This window comes from Anser brachyrhynchus (genome assembly GCF_964034855.1).
Source record: "Anser brachyrhynchus genome assembly, chromosome: 1".
Lineage (NCBI taxonomy): Eukaryota > Metazoa > Chordata > Aves > Anseriformes > Anatidae > Anser > Anser brachyrhynchus.
Genome location: NC_137694.1, coordinates 120,536,884 through 120,556,866, shown reverse-complemented (window position 1 = coordinate 120,556,866; position 19,983 = coordinate 120,536,884). Strand labels below are relative to the sequence as shown.

Genomic DNA, 19,983 nt, shown 5'->3' with positions numbered 1-19,983 from the left:
GATTCCCCCAAGTCAGTTTTATTCTGAACGTTGTTTGGTCTGACACTACATAGTTCTTGAAAAGAATTTTTTGTAAACATTTAAAACACCGAAGTCTGATTGCTTTGAAATTGTAACAGTGTCAAATATTTGTTTGCAACTGGGGACAGGAAAATGAAAGCTGAACAGGCACCCCTGCCCACACAGGCATTTTTTTTTTAATTGTATCTTCTAAAAAAATTTAAAACTATTTTTCAAGTGTTTCTGTTGCTGGTTGCTATTGAAACTTTGAAAAACCTTCCTAGTGCTTAAAATGTGACACAAAAGAGAGATTGCTTCATTTTTGGCTCTCAAAGATAAAGAAATTTCAAAATTATTAAAAGCAATAAAAAGGAAAATGAAAAGCAAAACCAGAACAATTTTGACATTATCTATCTTACTGTGTCAGTGCTGAAAGACAAGAAGAACGAAGCCAAAAAGTCTCTCTCTCTCTCTCTATGTACCTTAACTTTGGCAGGCTTCACATTTGAAAATTTTTGTGAAAGATTTTCATTTACTATAATTGCAGTTTTTCTTGACATCCAAGTTTTAATTTTCAGATAGTTCTGGAAATAAATATGGTTTATTTTTGGAAAAAGAGAATCCCTGATAGATATGAACTGAAGTCTCTTTTGTTATCTACAGAATTCTAAATTTGGACAGCTAGATTAAAAATAACTAACTATATAATAATTGAGTGCATGTCTTTGCTCCCGACTAATCTCCCTCCCCAAATTATGTGAGAAAATTAATTAAACTCATTTGTTAGTAATAGCTACCTTGCACTTATTCCCACAAGCCAGAACTGTCATCTGCAAACATGAGTAAGGACTATTAAAGTTACACTGACTGAATTTCAAGGAAATTTCTTGCAATATGTAAAAGTAATCATGTGCAAATGTGTTTGCAGATTGGGATTGTATTCTCACCCAAATACATAATGCAGTTTCCAGGTGGTACCTGTCTGATATTATGTCTATTTTTGTTTTAGCACAATGAATACTCAACAGCAGAGCAATACTGCTCACTGCCTTTTCCTTCTAATATTGTTCATGGCAGAAATCCAATTTATACAGTGTAAATAATCATAATTTTCAATAGGTCGAGGATCTTTCCTGGCAAAAGCATAACCAATGTCTTCTACTCCTACTTGTGTCATTCATGATGTTTCAGTGACGTGAATTAGCATAAAGAATCCATTACCCATAGATGGATTGTGGGAGGGGAAAAAAAAAGAAAAAAGAAAACAGAGAACATGCCTAGTGCTGCAAGGCAGAGGGAATTAAAAGCAAATAGCAAAGCAGGTGGAAAAAGCTGACAAGGAAGCTTAATGCACTAAAGAAGTACTGAGAGTGTGTGGCCCTGGGGAAGAGCATGGCAATCGGTGTCTTTGAGGCATTGTTCAGTCCTCGCACATCATTACTTGGGAGTTAGTTATTGCTAAACACCACTTTTACGTGGGGCTTGCCACATTCCCTAAGCCCTCTCCGGAGACTCTTTTGATGTGTGAAGAAAGGATTTGAGAGTGGATGCCTTTCTCACCTGGAATGTGGTAGGGACTCAAATGCCAAGTGAAGCTCTTCAATTGTCCTGTGAAAAAAAAGGATCCAGCAGGATGTTAAAGCAAGAGAGCTTTTCATCACCGGCTTCTCAAACAGGAGTGACTCATATGCCATCTGTTTTGTCCCTCCACCCAATCGTATGCGCTCCCTGTTTGTGCTGGTTAATGTATTTGCCATCTATCGAAGGGAGAGGAAACTTCAAAGCAGTCAAAACAAACATGCCTGAGGAAGGCTGAAGTTTTGGAAGGGGCTGGTTGGAAAACCACTGCTGCCCTCACCGCCCATCGAAACATGCAGTCCTGGGGGAAGGACTTGCCTGCTGACAACCCACTGGCATCTTCTGGCAATGGGTCAGGGAGCTCTGCCTGTCTGAGGCACGTCAGTGTTATGTGAAACAGTGCCTGAGCTAGCTCCAGAGTGCATGGGGTGGAGAAGAGCAGGGCATGGCACCATGCCCCACGACCCTGCTCCTCAGTGCCACAGCTCAGTGGTGTGAAGTGGTGGCTGTCCTGCTCCGGAGGCTAAGGAAGGTAGAGGATCAGGTGTGGGTTATAATATGGTGTGGGTTTATGAGCAGTATGGAGAAGGTGAATGGGGACTCTCAAGCTGCCCAGAAGACATTGTTCCTCTAGTGCAAAAAATGGGAGCAAACAGATGAAAAGCACCTGTTGTCAGATTCAGAAAAGCCTGGGATATGCTCTGCTATCCAGCACAGAGCTGAACAGCAGAACTCCTTGCTGCAGGATGCTGAAATCCTATCTGGGACTTGAATAAATAAATGGGGAAAAAATCTATCAAAAGCAATGAAATACAAAGAGAGAAACTCTGATTAATCTTCAGCATAAGCTCTACACGATTTTGAGACTAAAACTGGGGCTCCCAAAACACTAAGCTTTATACAAGACACAACAGACCAGTGCCAGAATAAACTGGAAAACCGGATTACTGGTGCCTCAGCCATCCATAGGCTGTCATTTTACAGGGTTTTTGCCTCTGAGCTCCTAGTGATCAGCTAAAAAGTCTGCTAACAACAAGGCAATATCCCATCTGAGAACGTGGACTGAACATGGCGTGCTCCACCCTTCTCCAAGGCATTGCCTACAGACACCTTAGTGTGACAGTGACAGAGGTTTCTAACAGGACATTGGTAGGTGGTACTGCTGGAGGAAAATCAACAACAGCCTGGGCTCTTCTTAAGCTTTCCATCATGACAAGAGTCAAAAAGCTTGAACAGGGTGAAGGAAAGCTTATGAGAGTGCAGCCTGACCAAGGAGCAGCCTTCCCTCAACAAACTCCGTCTTCGTCATGTGTTTGTAAATGATTTCTCACTGGTTTTAAAATTTCATATGCAAATGTATAGAGAAAGAGGTGCAAGACATGCTGTACACGTGCATGTAAAATATATCTTAAGTCAGCGGTAGTTTCAGGTCCTCAGTGGGCAGCCTGACTCCATCACATACAGCACCCCAGAAAGAGCTCGCAGGTCTGGAGACAGTTTCAGCCTTTGCCAGGATGTGTCACAGTCTTGCTCCAGCTGGTTTATGGGTCTCCTTTATCAGTGAAAATGTTACCTAGCCAAACGAGACGGAGGAACAAACGGTACCTATCACCAGATCTCCCTATGTAACAGTTTCCAAACATATGCATTAGGTAATGAGCCTGTTTCCCTGACTATGTGTCACAGCACTTGGTGCTATTCTGGTTGTATTTCGCAAGCTGGCATTGCTTTTTAATATGCTCGCTGCTGATCTGTTCTGAATCAGCTGTTCTGCTTATTCTCAGGCTGCGTTTGTGAGAAACCGCAGTTACGCCAGGCAGCTTCTGTCAGCCCCATGCCGTACTTCTCACAGGAACATGATTTCCAGCTCTCTCCAGTTTTCCATCTTCATCTCTCTTATCTCTAGCTGCTACTCCTTCTTTCGGTGCAGTGTGAAACCCTTTGTAATGGCAAAGGGCACAGAAACCACTCCAGCAGCCCTTATTGCCTTTTTTTTTGCCAGTGACAATAGCCAAAAATGCACAGTGGTGTAATTCAGTAATTCACATAATTCATGAATGCATTCAGAGAATATGTGCAAGGTGTTGTTCAGAAAGCTCAGCCTTTTGCCTGTGAATCTCTGAGACCTTCTTGTGCATTACATCAGCTTTCTTAACAGTTTACACGCCCTTTTTTTGTTTCCACCCCTCTGGAAACATTTGTCATGGTGTATTATTTTATTCAGCACAGCTGTACATAAAATGTAGAGCGTTAATACTTTGTTTGGCTAAACGTGTGTAATTTGGGAAGACAGGTGAAATGAAGGATTAATCATCAAGCTTTTAAGTCTTGTTAGCTGCGGTTTTAAATGTTGTTTATTTGGAATTACAGTGTGGATATGATGTCTAAGTGGAAGCTCTTTACATATATAAATTAAAGCTCCTTTGTGGTTGATAATAAGCTGGAGGTTTGATTTAGAATCTGTTATTTTCTCTTATATCTGGGTATTCAGATAGACTTATCACAAATAACCCAGTGGTGAAGGTACAGCTACCACAGTGACAGTAGTGTTTTCTTCCTGCTTTCTATTAACGTCCCTAAGCCTTGACTTACAGGATCTCTCCTGCTGGTTGTGGGAAGGTAATTACACCTGGATGCACACCTCACCTTTGGCATCAATTAAAACAGCTAATTCTGGCACTGTTTGTGATGGTTGGTTTGCGCTGCAGCTTTCCAGCAGCCACAAGTTCAGGTAAGGGAGAGCTGAGCCGTGCTCCTTGCTTTGCCCTTCTCCCTGACCTTCTCCAGCCTGATCTGCATGTGAGCACCCCCAGACTGGGCCGGACAAGTGTTCCCCCAGAAGAAGTCCTGCCTCCCTGCTGAAGGAGGTTTTCTAGCTCCTCTTCTGGAAAATTACAGACATCTGGTTACGTGGCTGTGAGTCTTTGGCATAGAAATAAATTGAAACCAATTTTACTGCTCTCATTGAGTAGCGAAATCACCCTTTATGCAGCTCACAGCTGTCCCAAGTCACCTTCTTTCCTATCTATTTATAGATTTCATGCTCAAGACATCTCAGCTTCAAAAGAAATTCTTCTCAGGAAGGAGTGCAGTATTGTCTGGAAAGATAGGGGTACTCCTGCTTTGAATTTGTGCTGTGGAAGAGAGAGAGGTGAATATTACATTTGTCAGAACAGCAATTGAACCAAGAGAACGGAAAAGCACTCACATGATGCTGAGCCAAAAAGGGTATTTTAAAGGATCCTTTTGTGAAACAACTGCTTTGTTTAAACTAAAAGGACATTTTTCAACTTCATTCTGGGACTATTTTATCCTTTTAACCTTTTTCCGCTTTGGATTTTTATTTATTTATTTATTTATTTTAGAGAAATAGTGTCTTTTCAGAAGAGTTGCTTGTTTTGATGTCAGTCAGAACATGGAGGTATTTCTGAAATGAAGCATTTATTAAGTGGCATCCAAACAGAGTGTTTTGATGTAACATTTCCAGTACTTTTCAAGTTTTATTTTGCAACAAATTTTTTAGTTCCCAGATATGTTTTGCCCAGTTTGGGTAAGGGCTGGTCTGCATCAGGCAAAGATGATAAGCAAAATTCCTTCCTAAAAGAGCTAGAGACAAAAGAGTACTCTGAGAAGCAAATCCTTCTTCCTTGACTAGTGCTGGAGGGAAGCAGCTGATTAAATGGTCTTTAGCAGTGCTGTATGATGTTCTTCCATATTCTGCTCTCAGGAACCCATATTTCTTATCTTTCAGATCTGAGGAAAAGTGCCAAAAACCGTGTTGCTAATTGTCACAGACAGCCGGCACATAGCTCGTTGTTGCCAGATATGTGCTTTTCTTTGAAGGATTTTAACATTTCCATTTCATTTGTGACTGCCCTCTTTAGAGGAGAACGCCATGATAACCACATTTGAGCGCGGCCTGCTCACAGCACTGAAGATACACCCTGCCTGACAGAATATAACCATGCTTGGGAAATATATTAACTTTGAACAAGAAGAGAAGGTAATTTTGAGGAAATCATGGTCAGACTACATTTCTGATATCTTATGGGAACTTATTTTCTGTGTCCCAGCATTCATCTCATTTCCTAGTGTACGGTGGGTTATGCGGTAAAAGGCTCAAGACACCAAAATTTCTGGAGGAGCAGTGACAGGAGCGCAGGGGGCCCGTGAGCAGGTGGGGGCACCCTGTTCACCCAGGAAGAGAAAGGAGCCCAGCCCTGACCCCTCCCCGGGCTGTCCCAGGGGACCCTCAACCCTGTTATGACTCCATTCGTAGCTCTTTTCCCAGGTGAAGGACTAACTATGTGAACTTATGGGGGTCTGGGTGCAAGCAGCTGGAGACAGACCATGGATCAGAGGACCCACGTGTTCGTGGTGCTGCTACTGGAGAGACTGAAGTGTGTGGGTGCATACATCAGTGTGTGATCACCAGTGAATTTCAAGCTGGACTGGCTGACAAGTATGCTAAGTGCTGTGGGAGACAGTATCAACGTGGCCATAGGTCTGGGCCAACTGCTGGAGAGACCAAAAAGCTCTGAGCTGACTAATGGAGGGACCGGGGGGTCCAAGCCAGCCCTCAGAGAGACCTTGAGGCCTGTGTATGTACATCCGTGTGTTTATGAGGGACAGCTGCAGAAGGACCAAGGGCCAGCAACCAAGCAGAGTGAATGTCTAAGCCCAGTTACTGGGGCATCCACAGTGTGTGTGTGTGTGCCCACCCATGTGCGTGTGCATGTGTGTGTCTACAGGGGTTACACGCTCAGTCTTGCTGCAGGCATGGAGCTGCAGCAGCCCTGCCAGCACAGCAGTGTATAGCCTGGCTTCTGAAGTCCACCTTGGTTTGCGTCCACTTCAGCGTGTCTTTGACAGGAGAAACTCTGGAAAACATTTTCAGCAGTCAAACAGGAGGAGACGAGGACTTGCCAGCATTTGTCATCTGACAATAAGTGTGTAAACAAGCTGGCAAACAGCGTCTCGGATAATCTCTCCGCTTGGGTCTGTGATGTATTTCAGTTGAGCCATGACAGAAGAGAAAAGCTTGCATGCATCTTTTATCTGCAGCTTCCACATCACTGGTTGCTGGTGATCCGAGACGCTGCAGAGGTTGTAGCTGGACCAAGCTGGAAGGAGCTGGAGTCTGTAAAGGTCTTCTGGGCAGCTACACGCAGACCCTGCCACAGCACAGGAGCATTGCCTCCGAGGCCACTGAGGCATGTCATTTTCCAGAGCAAGAGGTTTTGCTCAGTTCTGGGTTGCCTTCCAGGGAGGAATTTTTTTCTAAACTGGCTTTTATCTGCTTTTCTCTTCCTAAATCACTGTCGCAATTGTTCATAGTTGGCTGTGTTTACTTCACATTTATACAGATTTCCAGGACTGAATAACCACCATTTTATATTAATTATTGGAACACAATGAGGAAAAGAATTGAGGAGAAAAGGAATCATCTGTGAAATTATCTGTTCATAGCATCAGATTCGTGTATTTTCACACAAGGTTTTCACTTCTATAAGAATCTCTAATGCATACCTCTTGCTAGATAAAGGTATTTCATCCTACTCATTCTCCCTCCCCCCCGCCCCCCCATCAGAATCCTGTTTTCCTTCCTTCTTTCAACTCTTCTATTTATACAGCATTTCTATTAGAATTTACTGCATTGGAAGAAGAACTTTTCAAGCTCAATTTTGCCCTAACTCAAGCCTCTGTACTTTCTGGAGGACAGGATTTGTTGGCTAAGTGGATTAGCTTCTCTCTCTTTGCTGTCCAGAACTCCATCAATATGGTTACTAAAATAATTGGAGATAAAATCTCTGGCACTTAAAACTACATAATTTTGGGGCTGATGCATTTTGCACAACACACATGTGGGACCTGTAGGTGTTATATGGAGTTTGAGAATTTTATTGGATTTATTTTCAGATTTTTAATAATGGGATGAACTCCATTTTGGAAGCAAGTTTATTGTTACCCAGCAATGACCTGTTTGTCACTGTGCACAAGAGGATTTCAAATCTGCACTTTAGAAGATAAGAATGAATAGAAGTTCTGCTGATTGTGTTCCCTTTGGCTTCAGGATTTTGTCCAGACATCTGAGCTGTAGAAGCAGGGAGACAGAAGCAGATCAACCACTTTGTTTTTATCAACCTCTTCAATGTGCAGCATTTTGGGTAAAACCCTTGCTTCTTACTATGGTTCTCTTGTTCCACATCTGCTCGCTTAGCATCACTCATGTGCACCCTTAGCTTTGCTACAGGAAATATGTAGCGGCAGCGTTGGTCACAAACCCTGCTACAGACTCTTTTATTTAACTGATAGCAACTGCAAAATGGGACTGTGTGTGCCAGGCAAGCACATGGCCCAGGTCAGAATTAGGTTAATTAAAAGGAGATAAGCAAGGCAGGAAGTCCTGAAATAGATAATAGTAGTTGGCATGATCTTGACTTTGAAACTTACTTAATAGTTTCCCTTTTCAGTTTATTTCTTTTCTAAATTTTATTCTTTCGGGCAAGGAGGGAAGGAAATGTGATTAAGTGAGATTAAGTGGCATTTAATTTGCATTTTTTCCTCTTTCCAGCTATATGTCTGCTACTCCTTTTGCTGAAGCCAGTGCTCTTGCATTCACTGGGGACGGAACAAGAACCTGAATAAATAATGGCATGCAGTCCCGTGAAAAGTTATCCACATGGGATTTCGGAATTGTGATGATACTGGTTGCAGCAAAGGCAGAGTTTGCATGGATAAAAAACTGTGTGCGCTAAAGTACAAGTCTGTGCATTTGCTTAATTAAAGCTCCTGGAGGTCAGGGCAACTGGGCTTGATGCATTTTGCCTGAGAAGGAAAGGAAGCAGCATTAGATCTCTCCCAGATCTTGCTACAGCATTTTAATGGGGAGAATATCTATTTGGAAATCCATAGCCAAACAGTAACCTCTTGGCACCCATGTACAAGTGTCAGGTCTGGTTTACCTCTTGAACACTTAAACTCACCTGTTACAGTGGTAACAACTCCTCTTTAGTTCTCTGAGTGCATAGAGAGAATATTTTCCTTCTACAAGCGGGCCATACCCTTACTTTGATGACATTACTAACTGCTTGGAGGTGTGGACAGCTAATGCAGCTGGCTCAGAAACCATTACAGAAAGCTATTAATGAAAATAATTTGCAATGTGTATTTCCAGGGGAAAGCCGCACGTGAGCAGCAGCCACCTGCACAAGAGAGGGTGCCAGCAACGAAGCTCATGGCACACCCTACACCAGGGCGTCAGCACACTGAAAAGCACAAATTCAGTCTTACCAGACCTGGTGTAATCTTGTCAGGATATAGCATCCTGATGAGAGGATGTCAATACTTTCTGAACTGTGTAGGCTTAGTTTGTCCCCCTGAGACACCAAAGAGATGCTGACTGCCTGATGGTAAAATCCAGTCTTCCTGCATCATAGATATTTCAGACGTGAAGTTTGGATTGGAAAGCTATACCTCCATCAGCCATACAAAGAAAAGAATTTATTTTCTCTAGAAATTAGATCCTCTATGAGATGAACTTCCCATGACTTTCTGGCAGTCAGACGTATGTTTTTCGCTGAGTTGTATTCTTCACATATTGACTATGCTTCCCATGAAATTACATTTAACATGAAATTGGCCAGGTTTCACTATCAATTTTCTCATTTTCACCTTTGCAGAAGGGTCTCACAATGCTTAGTGATTGGGCAATTGAATGACAGAAGAAATTCAATGTCAATAAATGCAATGTGATGCATATAGGGAAGAAGCACCCTAGCTGCCCATATGGAATGACAGTTTCTAAATTAGCTTTTAGCATTCAGGGAAGAGATTTGGGAGTCACTACCAATAAGTCCCTGTGAAAATCAGTTCATTGCTCAGTGGCGGTCAAAAGGATTATTAGGAATTATTAGGAGAAGAATAGAGAGCAAACAAACAAACAAGCAAAAAAAAAAAAAGAAAAAAAAAAGGATGCTTCCATATAAATTCGTGGTACATCTGCATCCTGAATATTATTCAGTGACCTCATCTACTCAACTCAGGATGGAGAGCTGCAAGTGGCCCAGATAAAGGAGTAAGCAGGCTTCCTGAATCAAGTGGCTTTTGTGTGAGCAAAGGTGAAATACGCTGGGTATTTTCAGCCTGCCGAAGAGATGAAGCTTGATAACATCATGAATGGTAATAGGTAGTTGAGGAAAAGAGATTAATTATCATTCCTGACAATGTAAGAATAAGGGCTGATGAAATAATCAGCTGGGCGTTGAAAAAAGCAGCACTTCATCACCCAGCACATGACGAAGTTGTACAACTCATGGCCACAGGATATTACAGAGACCAAAATAATATATGGGCACAAAAGCTGATGGGGCAAATTCACAGAAGATGGGGCCATCAGTTTATGTTCAAAATGATGTTCAGGATGAAACCTCCAGCTCTTCTGGGCTGGGAAGGGCCTTGAGGGACCGAGACCCACCTTCCTCCTTGTCTTCCTCCTGCTCTGTGTGTACAGAAATGGCCATAAATTGCCTTGCCATGCCCACCCCTCCCTGCCAGCTGCCCCAGAGCTGGCCATGACTGGGCTGCATCCATCCCTATGACTAAGGCACAGTGAGAGGAAAATAAAACCCCTCAGTGTGGCAAAGCCCTGAAGTCTTTACTCAACACTGGGCCGAAGCCTCCGTGGTTTGGTCGAAGTCCAGCGGCACATTTGTGGAAGAGACAGGAGCTGGATAAAGCCCTTTCCTTTCCTGGACACTAACCTGCAATTACAGCTGTCAGTGCAAAACACCTAATATATCCTTATTCATTTTTTTTTTACCCTTGTTGTAACTTTTTCTTGTATTCAGTGTGCTGTAATTCCTTTTTTTTTTCTTTTTTCTTTTTTTTCCCTTTATAGCAGTTAGTTTCTCAGCATAGTCCCTGACCACAAATACTTTTGAGTGGAACATCTGGTTCTAATGTGCGCTCTAGAAATGTTACTTTCTGCAATATCCCACTCCTCCCCCAGATGATATTTTCCCTCTTGTGTTTGCCCAGCACGGCTTGAAAGCGGATCAGTATCTGAAGAAACAAAAGACCCGTCTGAGAACAAAGACTTCAAAAGCCACAAAGTGATTTCCCAGAGCCTGGGGCAGTTGCAGGAGGGTTAGTCTGCAGCCTGGCCATGCAGGCAGGGACGCTAAGGGGCTGCCTTCCTCCTCTTCCTCCATGCTGACCTTCCCCACTGCTCCTACCAGCTACCATAACCGCACAGACGCTTTCAGCTGCTTCCCTTCCTTGTGATCCCACCTAGTGATCTTCTCCTTTTTTTCAGTTCTAGGCAGACCCACTCCTCTTCAGAGGAGGAAATACTACTACCCAGTCCCTTCTCTTGTTTCTCGCTGCCATTACAGCAGCTTTTTCAGATTTGCTCTCTTAGAAGCCATCCTGTGCTTTGTGAGTAAACAAACTTTCACCTACTTGTAGGGGGGGAGTACTGCTCTGCATAAAAGAGGCTGTGTAGTTGGTAAAGTGCAGATACAGGATGAAGCAGGAATGTGTAATGTATTTTCAGGCATAGGAAACATGAAAAGCCAACTGAACTCCAGAGAAAACTGTAGTGCACTTCTGGTATGTTTGCAATACAGTTGATGTAAATAATACATGACTCCTGGAAGGAGTGTAGAAATATATAAAGTTTTATGTAGGGAAGCACTGAACACATGTGGGAGATTCAGATGCACCGACAAATCACGGGCTGGGCGCCAAGCACTGCAATGGTGCCTGCTGTAATTGGGGCTCGGGGACTGAACTACTTTGATTGCAACTCACATCCTGAAAGGGTAAATTGTGCACTGCCACAACCCACCAAATTATTTAACTTCAGAAAAAAAAAAAAAAAAAAGGTCCTCAGTGAAGGGAGAGGAGGATTTATTATTCCATTATGTTATCTTTACAAGCCATCCCAACAAGCAAATATGATCATGGTTTTGTAAGAGTTCACATGAACTAGGCTGTCTTACTGGACTTCATCATTGCCATGAAGCATGGAGAAACGGATCATGATGCAAAGGCATGAAAAAAACCCAGAACCTTAGCTTAATCATTTTAAGTCCCTTAGGGCCCTCGCTGTTGAGAGGTGAACAAATCTGAGCATGTTCTGTGGATCCTGCTGTCTGCGTGACCCTGTGCTGGCAGCTCGGCTGCGGCTGGGCAAGGTGGGATCTTCTGTGTTCTCAGGACCTACTGGCTGAGTGTCTGGGGAGGGAGACTTGCTTCTCCAACCCTGCCCTTTGAGGCAGATCTGGCATCTGTTGCCTCTCTTTCTGTTCAGCTGCCCTGCTTTTTCACACAGCCACTCCCCCAGATCCCTCTTTTTCATGAAAAAAAACAGAAGGTAGATGAGAAGGTCCCAGCTCAGCCCTTGACTCCCACTCTTAAGTCACCCTTTTTGTAGTGTTCCTCCCTCCTCTCAACCCAGAGGACATGCCTAATGCCTTTTTCAGCATTAGGATCTTCAGCTATCCTTTTTTTCATCTGCTCATCCATCCATTTAATGCTTAGCATGACTGCAAATGTTTGCCATATGGGCCTGTCTCTTGATATTTTAGTCTGGCCTGAGTTTTGGGTCAGTAATGAGCAGTAAGAAAAATTATAAAAAATCTGTCACACTTGAACGAAAACTGAATTATAATTTTTATTTATATTATATATAATTTATATATATTATGTAAGCCATATTCTTAACGTAGCTTCTTGGACACCTGGGAAAATGTTTACATTGGGATTTTGTTCCAACTGTGCTGAAGTGACACCAACAGGACAGCAATTCCCTCTGTAATCATTTGCATGCTTCTGATGCTGGTTAGCACATGGTAAATATGACGAACTAGAGGAAATTGTTTGTAATGCTGGAGGTCAGTAGAAATTCGAATTATTTTACAAAACATGCCTGGAAAGCTAGCTGGCTTGTACAGTCACACCAGAGAGACCTGGAAATCACCTTGCACAGCAGCCTCTCTGAAACCTCTCCAGAAATATCTCTCAGCTTGAAGTCTAGTCTTTGGTGGTTGCTGCATTGGTGCAAATGAAGCAAACCTGCTGTGCTGGGCCCTCATCTTTGCCCAGCAGCTCTGTGAGTGTGGTGGCTGTAGGGAAGAGCTTTTACTGCAGTGCTGGAAACTGAGGGAATTGGCTGAGTGAGCTCTAAAGGAGCAGGGATGCCGTGCTTTGGTGTTTTCTGAACATAGACTTTCTTTTCAACATAAATGTTCCAGAAGATGGATACAAGACAACTACTGGTTTGATCTGCTGCTTTCTCTCAGGTGGTCACAGGGACAACATCCTGTGGTCACCCTCTGAATGCAGCTGTGCCGTGCTTACAGGATCTGTCCCCAGGGTCTGTACACAGCAGGGAAACCCCGCAAAGGGCAGAGGACTGGGAAGAGCTTCTCAGAAGTCAAAAGAATCAGGTTAGAAACTGAAGCAATTTAATCGTTGTCTTTTGTAAGAAGTGCAGTGACAGATAATTTTGTCCTCGTTTATAAAAAAAAAAAAGCATTCTTTGATATGAAAAAAATACCTAATTTTATAGGAAAAGTGCTTTATGGAAAAGGTGTTTTGAACTCATTTAGACATAGCTGGCAAATTTTAATTATAGATGAACACTTACTTTAGCACTTTTTAGTCATATTTTACTCCTCGGAAAGCATGGTGGGTCTGAGTCAGCAAGATTCACAGCTGCCTCCAGCCCAGGGAGGAGGCTGGGCAGAGCAGACTCTGCAGCCTACAGATGTTGTGCTCTGTTTTCAGCAGCCTCTTGTAATGCTTTTTGAGACCCAGTGATATACTGATTAAGGGGATTTTTTTTTTAAAGGGAGAATCTAGATGACAAAAATTACTAGAAACAGTACAATTCCCACAGGTCTGACTGAACGGCATCTGCTTCAGCTAAAGCACTGAGAGGTTTTTGAAACAAGGCAGGTGTTCAGGTTTCATTAAGGTAAATATTTTAAGCTATTGTCTTAAGGAGGAATGGCTGAGAAAGCAAAGTTGGCTTATTTTGAAGGAAATGGCAGAAATGGCAGAGATCAGGCCAACCAACCACCCCCCCTCACAAAGGAAGGAGTATGATTTTGATGTACACTTCGATGTACTTTATTTTTTTTGTATCTAAAAGAGTAACATTTTGGAAGGAAAGGAAGCAAAAAAAGAAAGAAAATGCACTTGGGTGCAGAAACAGGGCTTGCTATGCTAGAGTGGAGGACAGCAATGCAGTGGAAGGGGTGGAAGTGAATTAATCTCTCTCCAAACTCTCTCCAAAACACAAAGTATACACGCTACATGAACATGCTCTTAAAACCCTAGCGGTGCATATATTTTTGACAAAAGTCTTGTTACTTCACCTGTCATTCTGATTTATGCTTCTCAGAGAACATAGAGCTGCAGTCAGGAAAAAAGAGAAAAGCCATATGGCAGACTATCGTCAAACAAACAAACACATACAATATAGATGCCAAACAGATTTTGTTCAAACAAAAGGAGCAGAAAAACAACCCTATCCCCCTTTGATACCTTTATATGCTTTCATAAAAGAGTATTTGCCTGTCTTTCTCCGCCCTTCAAACCTTCTGAACAGACTTGCTCTAAGAGCACGTGTGCTCAAGGTATTTCCTAATTCAGTCAGGTTTTAATAAGATCACAGTTCACAGGGATATATATGGCTAACTCTGTAAAAAACTCTGGGAATGGCATCAATTGTAAGTGTTATCAGTGTGTTTTGTATAGCTGAAATATTGTGAGACGGAAAGCAGCTGACTGGGCTGGAGCTGTCATACCTTGGAAGTGGTCCTTGTGCAGGGCCCCCTTCAACCTGGGCTGAAAAATGAATCTTGCTCTCTTGGAGCCTGCTGTCACCTCCGTCCCACTGTGGAAACCTCTGAAGCAACCCCTTCTCAGGCAGGAAGGACCTTGCTCATTTTGAGTCTGTGAGCTGGTGGGTGTGGGGAGGCTCTTCAGGAACTTGCAATTACAGGGCTATTTTTTTCAAGGAGATAAGTGTCATTTTAAAAGCCCTGGAGCAACACCATCATACCTTTTTGTAAGAGTAAATGAGGAAAGAAATAAAATTATGTCTCCTCAACTTTTACTAAAGAGAGAAAATGCATTTTATCAATTGTGGAAACATTTAATCCTATTCAGGCTGCAGGGCGACATGCAGTTGATGCACGCAGACGCACGTTTCCAGGTTAGCACTGGGTTTCCATGCTGATGTGAGACCATGAACTTCACAGGGAACAGGCAGCTGGATGAGGGGATGAGGACAGTCAGAACTAGGAAAAAAGAAGAAAACTGACACTGAGAGCAGGGAGAACAGCAAAACCAGGAATTTGGAGGAATAGTCTAGAGGGATGGATGGGGAAGTTGCACAAAGCAATGGAGAATCGGAAAGTGAAAAGGGACTGAGAGCATCCACAAAGACATCCAGAGCTGGCTCTTCTTTTTCCTAAATTCCTGTGCTTCATCATTCCCCTACTTCTGCAGAAGTTCTGTGAATGCCTTGGCAAAATGATTATTTTAGTCATCTCTAAATGGATGCAGATCCTGGAGGCAGAGATCTGCATTAAGGACTGTGCCACAGCTCTGGGTGCTCCACGCACAACGCTAGCTGAATTCCCATGATGGGACTGATAATTTTTTTTAATAGGAAATTACATGTTTCTTGCTCCCCACCCCCTTTTTACAAAAGGGGACTGCCATAGGTTATCTGTACTTTCATCCATGATAAAATGACTAACTTAATCAGAATTTACCGTGGATGCAGTATTATTCCACACGTTTTATTCCACACAGGAGAATTTGTGTTAATTGCTTGTGTTAATCACATCCTCCCCTGTTCATCTTAATCCCTACATTTAATTTTATTTGGGTTGTGTTGTTCCCTTGAGGAACTGTGCTTGATCTGAGCACAGTTAGACTTGGCTAAGTTTCTTGATGTGCCAAGGAGAGTGGAAGAGTGCACTGAGGATGTGACTCAATCCAAAGCAAAGAGGACAGAAGGGAGGAAAATGCAAAGAAATCTTGATGCAAAAAATGAAGTATTGTCTTGGGGTTTATCCCTATAAAAATACTAACAAGCTATGCTTATTTTAGGAAGCAAAGCAGACAGGAGCAAGTTATTTTGCACTGAGAGATGTGAACTAGCACCACCTGCTCCTGTGCTGCTGCATTTTCTTCCCCCACGGAGCAAGTGGCCTTGTCCATGCAGCTGAATGGAAGCAGCTACAGCTCTGTGCTGTCTCGGGATGTTGCGTGGCACAGTGCTAACAGGCATGAACCTAAACCATACCTGGGAGTGTGCTAACATCTAAATACTGAAGACATTCATAAGTGGTGCTTGGGCACAGGCCATAGCCCTGCTCAGTTTCCTTGTATTGATGTAGCTCATGGGTCTCCAAACAATTGGTAGTATATTTTTGTTGTGCGAAGTCTCTGTGCTTATAGGATACAGAAAGGAGATGCTGTTAGATGGGAATTCCAGATTTACCCTTGAAATTCTTTACTCTTGCAATCTCAGGTCAAATTCTTAGTGTTATGCTAATATAGCTTTTCTTGATATAATTTGCCTTAGCTTCAGTTTAGGATTGAGGGATTTTTGGTCATAATTTTTTGTAAGTGAGGTAATTACTGGGGATTTAGAGTAGGTAATTTTACCCTTGACAATAAATCAGCAATCATTTGTGATGAGGCAAATAGGCATTCAAGCTGGGCACAGTACAGCTGAGGTAGAACCTCAAGGGATTATAAAAGGAACCTGCTGATGTGCAGGTTTCTGACTTTCTGGTGTCAGCATTAAGCGACACTATTCAGATAAAACAAGTCTTTTTCTGTGTGGAATAAAGCTTTGTTTCCAAATACCTATTTGTACCTGGTGAGCGAGACATGAGAATTTGTGTACACAGATATAATGCTCTGTGTTTGATCAGCAAGCCTTAATATTAACTCATCCCCCTGTCCTTCAAGTTTCTCTGGTTGCAGCAATTAATTTATAATACAGTTATAAAAGCACAGGTTGCTGTCACATCTAAAAGGCCTAAACAAAGCAGCAGCCTAAAGAAGCTTTGATTATAGCTGTCCGCTAGGATCTTGAATCCAAACATGGGTTGTTGCAAGTGTTAACAGCATGTGGTCACAGGAGGACAGGCAGTGTCTTGCAAGGGGCTGCCTTCATTCTTGGGCGACAAAACAGGGAAGAGTTTAAACAGTACAATAAAAATAATTTCTTAAGCCATAGAGATGTTGATAGCCATGCAGTTCTGGTGCAAATCCCCTTGAAGGGCCTTCACTGAGCAGCCCTGTTTGATTTCTTGCCACCAAACCTCAGAAATGTCCAAGAAGCAAGTAGACTGACACTACCCACTGTCTCGTCCTCTCTTTTGCCCTTCCTAGGCACAGGCCTTTTCTGCTCCCCTCCCATGGAAAGGGGCATGCAATGCTGAGAGCTGAGACTACTCGACATCCTTTGCAACAGGCTTTAGAAATCCAACGTTTTTTATTTTAACAAGGTTGTCTTTATTGATGGTACATTTGCTCTTGTTCTCTCCAGGCAAGTCTATTAATACACTGATAATGTTTAATCCTTCACCTATTCATGGATAGATAAGCAGGCTGGTACCAGGTCTACTCTCCTTAGCGCAGTCGCATAAATTATAGCACAATGCAAGACTTTCCTAAGCACCTGAGCAGTTTATATAATCCCGGTGGAGTTAATAAAGACATTTCAAGATATTCCTTGCATTATAGCAGATTAATTTATTTTTATTAACGTATCACATCTTTGAATGTTGTAATCATGTCCTAGCTCCAGCAAAATGCTGTGATCCCTGCTCCAGACCTCTTAAAATTTTATGTTAGTCACAAGTCTATTACTGTGGTTAAAGAACTAGCAGAGTAAGTGGGGACAATAGGAGCCTGATGAAAGTTACAGTTATGAGGATGCCTGTTTTTCCAGAGGAATCATGGTTGCATCATTGAGATTTAGGATCTTTTTTTTTTTCCTTTTTTTTTTTTCTCCTGTTAACATTAGATTAGAAGACACTGATGTGTTGGCACGCAGTGTGTGAACTTCAAAGGAAAAGAAGGAAAAGCCTTTGAGTAAGGAAAGAAGAGAGAGAGTTTTCCAAGATAAAACAGGTACCTTTTTCTGGATCTTCTTTTAATAACACATGAAAAAACACAATTAGAGAAGGAAGTTCTGACTAACTGTAGAGCTGAATGCTGAAATGTTGGCCTTCTGTACTAAAGCACCTTGTCTCCCCAACTCCCTTCCTCCTTCTATCCCTGTCTCTCTCCTTTCCTCCCTCTCTGCCCCATCCTGAGCACGGACACCAGCATATTTCTTGCAGTTGTGCAAATTCTTGTCCAGTAACAGTTTTGAAAAAGACCCAAAAATAAAATGACACAGTAATGTTAAAACAAGGGACTTTAAATTTTGGCTGAGGTGTTTAAAAGAAAATAATTTAAAAGGCAATTTAAAAGCATTAGTGGACTCAGCCTAGCCAAAACCACAATAAATAGCATTTTTTTTTACTTAGTTCTTCCTTTTTTCTTTTTTTTTCTTTTTTTTTTAATGACTTTTGCATTGAAATGGATGCTAATTAAAAGCAGGAAAATCACCAGCTATGTCAGTATAATTTGCATCTATTAGTCACCCAGAAGTTGGTGCAATTCTAGCTTGATCACACAAAAAAATAAAAAAAACATAGCCTAAGGGTGTCTGTAAAGGGGGACTAACATGCAGACATAATACATTGCTAAAAATACCTTATAGGTGAGCATATCTGTGTAGGCCATGGACAGCTTCTACTCTTTGAGGAGAAAGGTGAAGAAGGTATCTTAATAAATAAATTCACATGAGTTTTTTAGAAGCATCCTGTTGTTTACTTTAGTAGCAACCTAACAGAGATTTAAATATGAATATATTCTTGTTTAAAACCCCAAAGGGAGAAGGACAACAAGAAGAAACATAGTAATAGAGTACCAGCAAACACTACAGCTACCAAATATTCCCCCATTACAGTTGAAGACATTATTCTGATAAAGACCCAGTAATTTCTATTCACAGCAAATCCCAGGAGTGTGAGAGGCAATGGGATCGCCCAGCTTCATGCCAGCCTGCCTGCTTTATTTCTAGACATATGCTGACCAATTGTCATGGAAGGGTCAGCCCTGCAAACACTTGTCCCATCCTTGTGCCTTTTTGGCCCAGCAAGGATTGATGATTTAGGATGTCTCTACTCAGTCCTTAAAAATAAAACCAAAAGCCAAAAAAAACCACAACGCAACAATCAGCAAACCACAAGCAGGAATGGATCTGAGGGTAGATGGGGTTCACTCACTGTTATTTGTTCTCCCTAGAGTTTACGTGGTTCTTACATACATAATGCATTCAAGTTTACTCATTTTTCACTTCAAACCCTACCACGGGTAAAGGGGTCTGTTCAGAGTGCGCTCACCTTTCCAAATTGTCAGCTTTTTCTGAACATATGATTTCATAGTTACAGATCAGTACTTGCAAGAGCAGCAGTAAAGAACAAAGATGCCAGTCTGGGAATGTGACAGGTCACTGGTTATTAGAAAGATTTAGCGGGCTATTGCATGGCACGGTTATGCAATTTCACACTTTTGCCTTGTCCCTGTGCTCAGACTGGGATGCAGATACTGTGATTGTGCACTGTTGCCCATGGCAAAAATGTTGGGCCCTAGAGGGGCCAGAGTGCAGCTCTTTGTCAGAAATGCTCCTGTTCTTCCAAGAGGAGGACAAGCTTGTAGCTCTTGGGAGGAGAAACAGCCAAGTGCTTCTTCTCATTCTTTGTGAACATTTCTCTCTTCTTTTTGTGATTTGCGGTGTGGACACCTAGCAGTTTTTGGCAAAGATAAAACTGCAATTTCTGTTTTGATTTGCATTACCTGGAAATCAAACCGGGGCCTCTAAAGGGCAGTAGGGCTTCTGTGGCAGCTCTCTGGAGTCTCAGTGGCTACAGTGTGTCTGTCTATATGGAAAATATTTTTTAAAACATGCTTGCTATGAGGACTAAATGGCAACATGGGCTGTCTGCCAATAACCTCAAATCTGTAGTGAGAAGTAATTCAGTCTGCTAGCAAGCTGAGCTCTAGCCTTCCTCTCCTGTATAGACTGTCGATTGCTCTGTGATTTACTAAGGGTAGGTACAAAGCATATTTTATTAAGGCAACATCTTCCACTCAAATCATGGTTCTTAAAGCAAAATGCCAACATTTTACTCACTGGCTCCCCAGCACCTCTCAGTCCTACTTTTAAATGTGATATACGGTTGTGAGTGCAGCTCTTCATCACTCACGGTGGCTTTCAGCATAAGTCATTGCTAGATTTAGCTGCTGCTCTCC

At 42.3% G+C, this 19,983-nt stretch overlaps 1 long non-coding RNA gene across 1 annotated transcript in view; it reads left to right on the top strand.

Annotated features, from left to right (window-relative positions):
• Positions 1-9,183: 9,183 nt before the first annotated feature.
• The window catches only part of LOC308187470, a 55,698-nt gene continuing 44,898 nt past the window's right edge, over positions 9,184-19,983 (top strand). The window contains exons 1-2 of the long non-coding RNA XR_013944713.1: positions 9,184-10,725; positions 17,645-17,751. This is a non-coding gene — a long non-coding RNA (uncharacterized lncRNA). The remainder of the gene's footprint in view (positions 10,726-17,644; positions 17,752-19,983) is intronic.